General features: G+C 43.7%; 1 protein-coding gene across 2 annotated transcripts in view; it reads left to right on the top strand.

Moving 5' to 3' along the window:
• The first annotated feature begins 10,930 nt into the window (after positions 1 to 10,930).
• Positions 10,931 to 12,069, top strand: part of Socs6 (suppressor of cytokine signaling 6) — a 28,969-nt gene continuing 27,830 nt past the window's right edge. Inside the window, exon 1 of one of the 2 annotated variants that reach the window (XM_076555663.1) lies at positions 10,931 to 11,105. The gene's annotated coding sequence lies outside the window, so the exon portion shown is untranslated. The remainder of the gene's footprint in view (positions 11,106 to 12,069) is intronic. The other variant, XM_076555662.1, reaches the window with a different exon arrangement.

Genomic DNA, 12,069 nt, shown 5'->3' with positions numbered 1-12,069 from the left:
ATGAGGAGGAAAACCCTGTTTCTCCATCACTAAAAGATGACATATGTATCTTTTTGTACCCTGAAGCCAGACAGTTGAACTCGCTCAGGCAGAACAGGTTCTGAAGCGCCCTTTTTTGCAAGTCTGGCAGGGACTATCTATAACTTAATGCAAAGGTGCTTAGCACCTATTGTTCTAGCCTCAGCCAACACTCCCAGCCAAGAGGACATTAAATGAGCCTTGGCCGGGAAAGTCCCTCAGTGGGAACTGTCCTGCATTTCTTTCTGAGAGTTCTTTCTGGGCTCAAACTTTTAGCTAGCTGAGATAAAGATGTGACTCAGGATAGGAATGCCATTTCAAAGGCATTTTAATTACTAAAGACTGAAAGACTCAAATGAGCAATGCCTCTGTTAGAAAATGGAATGGCAGCTGTGGATTCATTAAAAGAGCTGACATGAAATTACCCTTCCTATATGAGCTTTATTAGGAAAGAGGACCTCATGGCCATGGGAGCTATGATTGGGCTTTGAGGTGAGAGAACATTAAAAAGGGACAGTCTATCTTATCAAAGACAGTGTGTTGAGGCCTTAGGTGGAAAAATAGGCTTCCATTTAAAACTTGGAGAGGAGCATCATTAAGAGAGATATTTTAAAGTAAAAAAGAGAGAATCTCTATGGACAGGATGGCAAAGGAGAACCTTCAGAGTAATCCCCCCAAACAAAGGAAAATATCTGACTTTATATCTTTCAGGGGTAATGGGAAGTTCCATATCATGGAATTTAGTTCAACATAGCGCAAAGCATGGATGAGCCAGGCAGCATAAACCAGTGGTCATTAGGCTGCAGTACAACATGGCTTCTTAACTCTCTGTTCTAGAGAGAGAGAGCTAAATAGAGACATGGCCTGATTTCTTCTTCAGGCCATGCAATGTGGTCATCTAGAGTGACCAGCACCTTAAATGCCCATGAGCTAACGCTTTTATTTAACATAAATAATATACTTCTGATACATGTTTGTTGCTAATGGAAGAAAGTAAAATCAGGTCTGTATGATATACTCTGAGCCTCAGTGCTTTAATAACCCATGATGGAGCTCTGGACCTCACTATTTATATTTCATATATTTGCTTTGGGCTGCACACTAAGTGATGTTGAAGCAGGATAGAAAGCCTTGGATAATTAAGGGACACAGAAAGGGAAATGAGGCCTTTGCCCTGGACTATGGTTGAGGACTTTTGCCAGCTGTAGAGCTAAGAATGCCAGCATAATTAACAATATTTGTTATGAAGATTCCCTCCATACAGTATTCCTCTTTTTTTGTTTGTTTGTTTGTTTTAAGATAGGGTTTCTCTGTGTAGCTCTGGTTGTTTAGGAATTCGCTCTGTAGATCAGGCTGGCCTCAGACTCAGAGATCCACCTGCCTCTGCCTCCTGAGTGCTGGGATTAAAGGCGTGCACCACCACTGCCAAGCACTATTCCTCTTATGTAAGTATTTCAAATAAGAATCTTAAAATTTCTGTGCAAGTATGAGGGCCTCGTTTTGGACTCCCAGCACCCACATAAAACTAGGCACAGTAGCACAAATCTGTAACTCCAATTCTGGGGGTGGGAATTGGGTGTCAGAGACAGGCAGGTCCCTAGAGTTCTTTGGCCAATTAACCTGAACGGATAAGCTCTAAATTTCAGTGGAAGACTGTGTCTCAAAAATAAGGTGGAGATCAATCAAGGAAGACATCCAACATCAGCCCCTGACCCCCATACACATGTGCACACACATGCACAGACCTACATACACACACACACACACACACACACACACACACACATACACACACACGTATACTATTGCTGAGACACGTAAAGGTGACATTCTTGAGAAACCCACAATCTCACTTGGGTGGACACCATTCTTTCTCCAGTGCTTCTCTTTCTATTAAGTCCAAGCTTAAATCTACATTTTCTCATCTTATTAAGCTCCAACTCTGCTTCAAACTGGCTATCCTGAAATTCTTTTCTATAGTAAAGAATCTCAGCTTCACCCGAGTGGAGGTCTCTGTAAAGAACTCCTAGGGCTGCTATAGGCAGCAGTGTGGAGCTGACTTCAGCTAATGCCCCTCTGTGGCTGACGATGTGCAACCACATTATTCAAAGCCTTCCTCTTACAGTGATGTTTCTCTCAATCAGCTAAGCCTACGTTTTAATCAGATGCTTCTTTTTAATTATCTGGCATCTTCATTCAAGAGACTCTGAATAGAAAATTACAAAAGAACTACTCCAAAGTAAGTGTGTGTGCTGTGGGGTATCAGGCTGTGCTACATGTAAATGGAAAGGATGGTTGCTCTGGAAGCAACTAGAAGACTCAAATTTTGGAAAACTATGCACTTTCTTTCTACTTGCCTAAAAGCAGTGCACAAGTTTACAAAGACAAAAGATGGCCTTCTGCTTCCTGCCAGAGAGAATAAAGGTGATCCCTGAGGACTGTTTAGAACTCCATGAGCCTGGAGGTGGTTCCAGAGTTATCTGCTTTAGTGTTGACTGACTAGTCTTGTTTGCCTACCCAAACTCTGCCGCCCACACAAACTTACAGCATTTTTCCTTTGTCTCATCATTTTTCTAATACTTCATGTTTCTTTGTTGAAGATCTCATATTGAGGCAAGATAGACAGACAGGGAAAATTAAAGGGGCCTTGGGGAAGGAAAGGATCCCCTCACTCCAAAATCTAATGTAAGTCTGCTGGCAAAGAGTCAAGAATTCCACCACAATTAACAAAGTTGCTATGAAGATTGCTGGCATGGAGGCAATATTCCCTTTGTATGGTGCTGTGGGATGTCCTTCCGTGTGCTGTGAATATGTGTTGCTTTCATTGGTTGATAATAAAGCTGTTTGGCCAATGGTGAGGCAGAATAAGGTTAGGCAGTACAATCAAACTGAGGATGGAGATGAAGAAGGTGGAGTCAGCAGCTGCCAGCCAGCTGCTGAGGAAGCAAGATGTATAGAAAATGAGCTAACAAGCCACAAACTACGTGGCAAAGCACAGATAAGAATTATGGGTTAATTTAAATATATGAGCTAGCTAATAATAAGCCTGAGCCATTGACCAAGCATTTATAATTAATATAAGCCTCTGAGTGATAATTTGGGAAGTGACTGTGGAATGGGGCAGGACAGGAAAAAACCCTCTATTTACAGTACAGAGACATTTCACATAAAAAATATTAAGATGAGATGAAGCATGCTTGCAGTGTAACCTAAATGACATTCAAGAACGGCCATGGTCCTGTCTTTCCCAGGTTTAAGCTTAGAATTTCCTGGGACTCTACTACAAGCTTCATTCACAATAACATGTCTTAGCTTCCATGTGCAAACCTTGTGACCTCTGGTTAACCTTACAATTCATGTCAGTAACCACCCCCAGGAACCGTCTGAGATGTAACTTCAGAAGCATCCAGATTATGTGTTTGACTTCTGTAAGGCTATGAATACACTTTAGCTCCTGCAAGTTGTCTTATAACTACCACATTTATATTATGGCAAGTGTGTGTGTGTGTGTGTGTGTGTGTGTGTGTGTGTGTGTGTGTGAACACATACAAACGAATAAACACATGAAATATAAAATATCTTCTTAAGAGCCGGGCGTTGGTGGCGCACGCCTTTAATCCCAGCACTCGGGAGGCAGAGCCAGGTGGATCTCTGTGAGTTCGAGGCCAGCCTGGACTACCAAGTGAGCTCCAGGAAAGGCGCAAAGCTACACAGAGAAACCCTGTCTCGAAAAACCAAAAAAAAAAAAAAAAAAAAAAAATCTTCTTAATAAACTCAAGCTCTGCTTCATAGTGACTCATCTTTGAAATTCCTTTCTGTGAGCTCCACCTGAGTAGAGTTCTCTAAGAACTCAAAGTGTGGCAGCTCTTCTTTGGGCCACATCTACTGCAATTGATAACATAATGAAATTCAAAGTTACCCCCTGCCTTGGGCATCTCCCATTATGTGTGGAATATACACATCAATAAGTTCATTTTTCTCTTTCTCTCTTTTGACCATTCTGTAGTAACTAAGATTATATGAGGGTTGAATAAAAGCCATACTTCTTTGCCTACATCACCCTAGGAGTTTGTAACTTTGAATTAATGTCGTAAGAAAAAAATAAAATGAAAAAAGATTTAGTTACCAACAAAAACCCTGTCCTCAACTAAACTTTATGTGGGGGCTCTCCAGGTCTCTTTCCCTGCTTGGCTCCATCAGCCAGTCCCGTGTGGCTCAGTCTTAGCGTTCCTTTAAGTCAGCTTGTGTACAACCTCCATCGTTTGTATCTCGTCACTTTCGCTATCGGACCCGTTTCCTCGGCCTCCCCTGTCCCTGCTCTGTCCTCTGGGTGATGCCTGGTGCCCCTTCCCTGCCTGCAACAGGGAGCAAGCCCAGTTGGCTTAGCTAGAATCCCAGCTGCCAGTGGGGTTTGCTCTTCGTTGTTTTGCATCCACTGCCCACAGATGCTCTGCAGCTGTGTATCCCCAGTGACCTAGTAAATACCATGTGTTTGGAATTGAGCCTACACTGCGCTTCCTTCCTGAATAAGACTCACTTACCATTTGCTAATAATCTGTGTACCCTCCAAATTCATATGTTGAAATCCTTATGATACCTGCAAGGGAAAGGGTCTTCTTGAGTGGAATTAATGCTCCTATAAAGGAGACCCCGGGGAGTTCCTCAGTCTTGCCTTTGAAGATGGCTCTCCATGAACCAGGAAGTGATCTCTAAGAAACCTTCACTTATTGGCATCTTAATCTTGGGCACCTAGCTTTTAGAACTGTGAGAAGTAAATGTTTGTTGCTTATGGACAACATGGTTTACAGTGTTTTGTGATAGCTATCCAAACAGACTGACACTGCTTGAATTGCTGTTGGTTTCTGACTTTCTTTAATTGTAAAAAATTAGGATTTTGTTGTTGTTGTTGTTTGTTTGTTTTGTTTTAAGATGGAGTATCACTATGTTTCAAAGCCTGGTCTTGAATTCCTGGGCTCAAGTAAACCGTCTGCTTTAGCCTTGTGAATAGCTGAGACTATGGGCAAGAATTAGGTTCTTAAAACATGATTAACCTTCATCAGAAGCTGGTGTTTGTAAGTGAGACTTTAAACATGCCTTAAGATAAATAACAAAATATATCTCACTTACAACTATGTGTTATAAAGTTTGTTAAAGAGTGACTAAATTATAAGCAACTCAAAAGTTTGGCAAACTTGATGACAGTTATTTAATTAGTTCCATATATGATATACACACAAATTACCCACACAGATTCTCATTCACAAATTGGCAATACTTTTTCTAAGCACATCTGGGAATTTTGTGAACAGAAATAATAAAAAACACTATAAATCAAATTTATTGTCAGTCTGTTCTTTCCTACCATGCATTTGGTGTCATTCAGACCTAGCATTTTCGTGTTTATGTCTTAGAAAACAAATGCACTGGCATCATTAAATCATTCATTTATCCAACAATGAATTGTTATCCCCGCCTCACACAATGTGCCCAGCACTAGCAAGTTCTGAAGGAATAGTGATGGATGTGATGCCTCTCTCTGCCTTTCTGAATTTTATGGGCTCAGAACAGAATGATGTTTAATAGGTAATCACATAAGAAATCACATAGCTACATTCATAGGAAAGTCTGTGAATGAGAAATAAAGATATTTTTCATTTATTAAGGATTTGTGATAAACTCACCTTGTCTTAAGTATGCTATATAATATTTAGTTCTATTAGCAACCCTATGAGATAAGAGCCATTATAAGTGTTGACGGATTTCTACAACCTAACTATAGCCAACCATGTCTGAAGCCTGGATGGTTAGTGCTTGCCTTTGTTTGTTGTCAACCTGTATCATCCAGTTTTAGAGAAGACCTTGGTCAGTTTAGAAAAAAAACTGGTCAAATTACTCATTCCCCACCATCCCTTAAGTGCTATGTGAGCACTCCGGCCTGTCGGCCACAAGCATTCTCCTGTTGTGGCTCAGGACACAATACTCTAAATTTATGGCACCTTATATGCTGAGAACTTTGAACTGAAGGTGTTTGGAAGGGCCCCAGATCAAGTTATTTCTGCTTTCCTGTCTCCTGTCCTATCTCTACCCTCAAATAAACCATAGAAACCAGACTCTGTTCTCATGGTGAGTCATAGAAACTAGACTCTCCCTTCCTCAAAGAAAGCCATAAAACATGAAAAGGTTACTATCTTCCTTCTCCTTGATTCTTGGAAAACCCCCATTCCGGAGGGAAAAGTTATAGAGGAATGCCACACAGAAAGACCCGAGAAGGGGAAAAAACAACAACAAAAAAACCAGACCTTTCTTCTGGTTTTCTCCAGGTCAGTCTGTTACCCTTATCTCAGTCCTTTTGGCCCAGTCACATTTCTGAATATACAATTCTGTCCACTCTTAATGGCACTGAAGCACAGACATAGTTTTTCTTTGGGTCTTTTAGTCTCTATCTCTGAAGCTTCCTGTGCCACATAAAACCTTGATTAAGTAAATATGTTATGCTTATTGCTAATTGCCCTGATACTTTTTCAAAGGAGTGCCATCCAGGACCTTTATCTTTTTTAAAATTTATTTAACTTATTTATTATATGTACATTGGTGTAAAGTTGTCAGATCTCCTGGAACTGGAGTTATAGACAGTTGTGAGCTGCCATGTGAGTGCTGGGAATTAAACTTGGGTCCTCTGGAAGAGCAGCCAGTACTCTTAACCACTGAGCCATCTCTCCAGCCCCAAGGACCTTTATCTTATGTGAAGGATTATATATTATACCTTTTCACCCCTATTCTCAGATTTAACCATGTCTTCTGCCTCTGATGTTCCTCTTAGTAATTTATGTGCACCGACCTCTCTCTTTGACTACAAATCCCACTGTCTCCTTGTGTTTGGAATGGAGCTCAGCTCTGTAATAAGATCTCTTTTCTTCCTTTGTAAGAGTTCCTGAATAAAATTTCTTTATCTTCTAATGACTTTATTGTGCAACTCTGGTGTTCTTTACCACTGCAATGGGTTTCCATTTTCTGACTGGCTCTATGTCTTTACCATCTTTATAAAGTGGATACTGAGGCTCAGAAATCAACATCCCAAACTCTGACATTTTGGCATGGCCAATGTTTCAAATGAAAGAAGCACCAAGACCTATCTGACCATATCCCTCCTCATCTCTACCTATATTTTCTCTTTTCCTTTCTATAACACAGACATTTTACTGTACCTGAAGAAAATTGAGGATATTTTCACTCATGTAGCCATCAGGGCTCTTGTGGTATGTTCTGCCAAGGTGTGCATGCTACCATTGCACCCCAGGGTTACCTTGGCATGCTTATCATTGTTGTGGTTCACAGTTATCACAGCTGTATAGTACTATTGGTGGCTTCCCTCCTTTGGAAGCTTCATGGTGCCTTCTGGTACCATGAAATGTAGTTCCCAGAGAGGAGGCTTTCAGGGAAGTTTCAGTTCAGGGTTCTCCAGGTCTTATGTCTAAATCACATGGTGTCTTCATCAATAGGTACTTGCCTTCCAACTCTGGGAGCAACCAAGAGCAATATCAATAGCTTACGATATTTGGGGAATCTCTTGGACAACTCTGACCAACTACTTAAAAGAGGATTTCTTGTGCCTAGTGTTGAGATGGTCTTTGACTCTTAAAGCAATCATTGTCATTTAAAGTCTATATGTACATTTTTATAGCAACTTATGTGTATTATATGCATTTTCAGGTAGATTGTTAATAGTATGATTCTTTATGACTTTTTCAGATGTCTTACTATTATTTTACCCTCCTCTTCTTCTGTATTTATCTTCTTTTTACTTTCCTGGTTTCTGTAGTTATTCCATGTGAGTTATTCATTCACATCTGAAGATTTGGAGCTAGGAGCCTCAGATGAGCCAGAACATTTAAGATTTGCCTTTCTGGATATGGGTTACCTCACTCAATGTAGTGTAACATTAATCTTAAAAGGTACTACTAATAAAAACAAACCAAAGGCAGTTACTGGAGTGAATGCTGGAAGATCAGAGAAGCAGGACAAGCCACAGCCACCTCGCCTCGTCAATTCCTCAGCTGATCTCATTTCCTCAAACTGGAAACCTCTGTGTCCTCATCCGAATGGATCTCAGCTGAACTGCTGCTCCAAAGCCTAAAAGTTAACCAGGCTCTAGTTCCTGGTCCTCACACCTTATATACCTTTCTGCTTCCTGTCATCACTTTCTAGGATTAAAGGTGTGTGTCACCATGCCTGGCTGTTTCCAGTGTGGCTTTGAACTCACAGAGATCTGGATCTCCAGAATGCTAAGATTAAAGGTGTGTGTGCCATCATTTTCTGGCTTCTATGTCTATCTAGCGGCTGTTCTGTTCTCTGACCCCAGATAAGTTTATTAGGGTGCACAATATATTGGGGAACACAATATCACTACAATGTCGTATTTTCTAGTTCCACCCAAATCTCATGATTTCAGTTTTCTTTACAGCTTAATAGTACTCCATGGTGTATATGTACCATATTTTCATTACTCATTCACCAGTTAAAGGACATTTAGGCTGTTTCCATTTCCTAGTGTATTAGTCAAGTTTCTTTAGAGCAGTGGTTTTCAACCCCCCTAATGTATTGACTCTTTAGTATAGTTCGTCATGATATGGTAACCCCCAACCATCAATTATTTTGTTGCTACTTCATAACTGTAATTTTGCTATTTTATGAATCATAATGTAAATATCTGATATGCAAGATATCTGATATGTGACCCCTGTGAAAGGGTCATCGATACCCAAGGGGTTGCAGCCCACAGGTTGAGAACTGCTGCTCTAGAGTAACAGAGCTTACAGAATCTCTCTCTCTCTCTCTCTCTCTCTCTCCCTCCCTCCCTCTCTCTTGCATCTATCTATCTATCTATCTATCTATCATCTATCTATCTATCTATCTATCATCTATCTATCATCTATCTATCTATCATCTATCTATCTATCTATCTATCTATCTATCTATCTATCTATTTATCTAGGGGATTGATTAGAGTAACTTACAGGCTGTGGTCCAGCTAATCAGACAATGGCTGGTTATGAATGGAAACTTCAAGAATCTAGAAGTTGCTCATTGCACAAGGCTGGATGCCTCAGCTTGTCTTCAGTAGACCCTGGGATCCTGAAGATGTAGGCTCTAATTCCAGTGAAGGAATAGACTTGCTAGCAAGGCGAGGGCAAGCAGGCAAAGCACAAAGGCCTCCTTCTTTCATGACTTTTTATGGGCTTTCCCCAGAAGGCATGACCCAGATTAAATGTATCTTTCCATCTCTAAGATTTGGATTAGAAGTAGATCTTCCCACTTCAAATTCAGTAGAAGTCCCTCACATGTGTGCCCTCTATTTGGAAGTTTTAGTTAATTTCAGATGTAGTCAAGTTTCCAACCAAGAATAGCCATCACACCTAGCTATTGTGAATAGAGCAGCAACGAACATGGCTGAGCCAAGTATCTGTGGAGCAGGACATCGAGTTCTTTAGGCAAATGTCAAGGCCAAGCACTCCCACTTTTTGAAGGTAGAAACTGGCTAAAACTTAGCAACTAATCTATGTTTACATAGTTCTATGAACTGTCCAAAATGTAACATGGTCCAGGTCTGCCACATTCAGAGTCCAGGGTCTTGGCCATGGATACTGCTGCCGATGGTCATTGGTGTCTAGTGCTCAGTAATAGTTTCCTGTCCATAGGGCAGATGAGGAAACATCATTACCGGGCAAGAGACTGAAAAGCTTCCTTCTACTTAATCACCATTGATCTCTTTGGTAATTTGATTTCAGTCTATATTCTATTACTCGCTGAAAACAGGTATCTGACTTCAAGTTAAGTGGGACTGGGCTTGTTGGCTCAAGACTAAGGTGGCTATCTTGGGGGTGGCAAGAGAGAGACGGAAGAAAAGAAGGAGAATATGAAGTGAGTTACATTTCAACCAGGATACCAGTAGTGATAGTGTTCATTAATCCATTCAAGTAATACTGAGAATGACAGTGGTTAGTCTCGTAAATAACACATATTGCCAAATGGCACTGCTATACCATCCCATTATAAAAACGGACTTAACCCACTTTCTATTATTTACCCAGATTTTGTGTTTAGATGAACACCTTCTACTACCGAATGTTTCTGGAAATTAATGGCAGTTATTTGAACTTCACTATTATTTTCTTAAACTAACATATTCGATGAAAGAGAGCTGAAGCTCTTCTAACTCTTATTCCCCAGCCTTGTTTCTTCATACAGTTTCTTTTTAAAAGGCCCGTACCTACCATTCAAGAAACACTTTCAAAGCTCACACTAATTCTAAGCTAGATTTCTAACAATATGTATTCACCCACTTTATTGAGATATTAATATTTTCTTTAATTGCTCACCATTATAGGAAAAATAAATTCCCATTGGCCTACTTATAAACAGTAATAAAATGGGTCTGCTATACATTAGAAGCATATTGTGTTAATTTGTAAAAAAAAAAAAAAAGTGAGTTAAGTTGCCAAAGCCTAAACACAGACACACACACACAGACACACACACACACACACACACACACCTATTAATTGCAGGAATTCTACTGAAAATAACTCCACAGAAGGGTAAATGAGTTGACAGAAGGGATAAGCGCCTAGTTTTCTTAAGCTGTCCGGAAGACCAAGCCAGAGTAGGTGCTGGAAGGCTTTCTTTCCCACTTGTGGCTGAGCGTGGACAGGGGCTCAAGGCGGCCTGGGAGTCCTGGGAAGGATTGCAGAGCCATGGTCCCACCCTCTACCTGCAGCCCCTGAGGACCGAGACCCGCCCGGGCTGCTGGCTCCGAAAGGGGCGGAGCCGCTCGCACCCGCGGCCATGGCCCCGCCCCCCGGAGCCCCCTCCCACCCCCGACGCCCCGCCTCCCGGGCTGTGCCGAGGGCGCGGGCGGCCCGGGCTCCTGTGCGGCGGCTCCGCTCCCGCCTGGGCCGCGGCCGCGCGCCCTCCCTTCGGGGAGGAGGAAGAGGAGGAGGGAGGAGGAGCGGCCTGAGGAGGGCCGAGCGCGGCAGTAGCCGCGGCCGCCGCCACCGCCGCCGGGAGGAAACGGAGCCGGCGGCCGCAGGGTGAGCGGCGCGAGGGGTGGTGGTGGTGGTCGGGGGGGCGGCGGGGAGAGCCGCGGGGTCGCGTGCGGCCGAGCGGGGGGAGGAGAGAGGGAGGCCCAGGCCCGCGCCCCGACCCTCGGCTCCATGCCGGGCCCGCCGCCGCCGCCGCCGCCGCCTTTGTTGCCCGCGGCTCGCGGCTGTGCGAGGCCGGGGCTCGGCGAGGCCTGGGCGGCGGGGCCTGCGGGCCGGGCCGGGCCGGGCGCGGCGGGGCTGCCGGAGCGGGACCAGGGAATCGTCGCGGCCGTCCGGGCCCCGGGGGTGGCGCCCGGGGCCCGAGGTGCCGAGTGGAGCGGGGACCCGGTGGCCGTGCGCGGGGTGCGGCGGAAGGGCCGCGGGAGGAGGGCCGGCCGAGGAGGAGGCGTTTGCACTGCCCCGATCTCGCACAGGCCCTCCTCCCGCCTGGGCGCCCCGAGTTGGCAACTTCAGGTACACACCATGGCGGTGGCCCCCGAGCGGGCGGGCGGGCGAGCAAGCAGGGCCTGGCCCCAAACTTGGAAGAGTTGTGTGCACCCAACTTAGTGTGCAGTCAGAACGCGATCTGGGGTTCCCGTCCCCACTTTTTTGTAATTGGAGGCCGGTGAGACGGAGGTGGGACTCGGGCTTCCGGTGGGGCGATAACGTGGGATTCCTGAAGGTCTCACCAAGGCAGCATGCTGCTGCTGTGCCCGAGGACTGTGCAGGATACCAGTTAGAATTATAATGTGATTTAACCCCCGGGAGACTTCCCAGACACAGGTTTTAATTTACAGTGTTCCTTGGAATAAAGATAAACTTGTAATCAAACAAAGGTAAACTCCTTCCCCACGCAAAGGTGAAACATCAGCCACGGTAGGGCAGCAGTTTACTTTTAACCCACCAACTCCCACAGTGGAATCCACGTAGTTTACTTGAATGAATGAATTTCACTTGGAATTCTCAGTGCCGT

This window comes from Peromyscus maniculatus, chromosome 19, assembly GCF_049852395.1.
Source record: "Peromyscus maniculatus bairdii isolate BWxNUB_F1_BW_parent chromosome 19, HU_Pman_BW_mat_3.1, whole genome shotgun sequence".
NCBI classification, from domain to species: Eukaryota; Metazoa; Chordata; class Mammalia; order Rodentia; family Cricetidae; genus Peromyscus; species Peromyscus maniculatus.
This window is presented reverse-complemented; position numbering and strand designations above follow the sequence as displayed.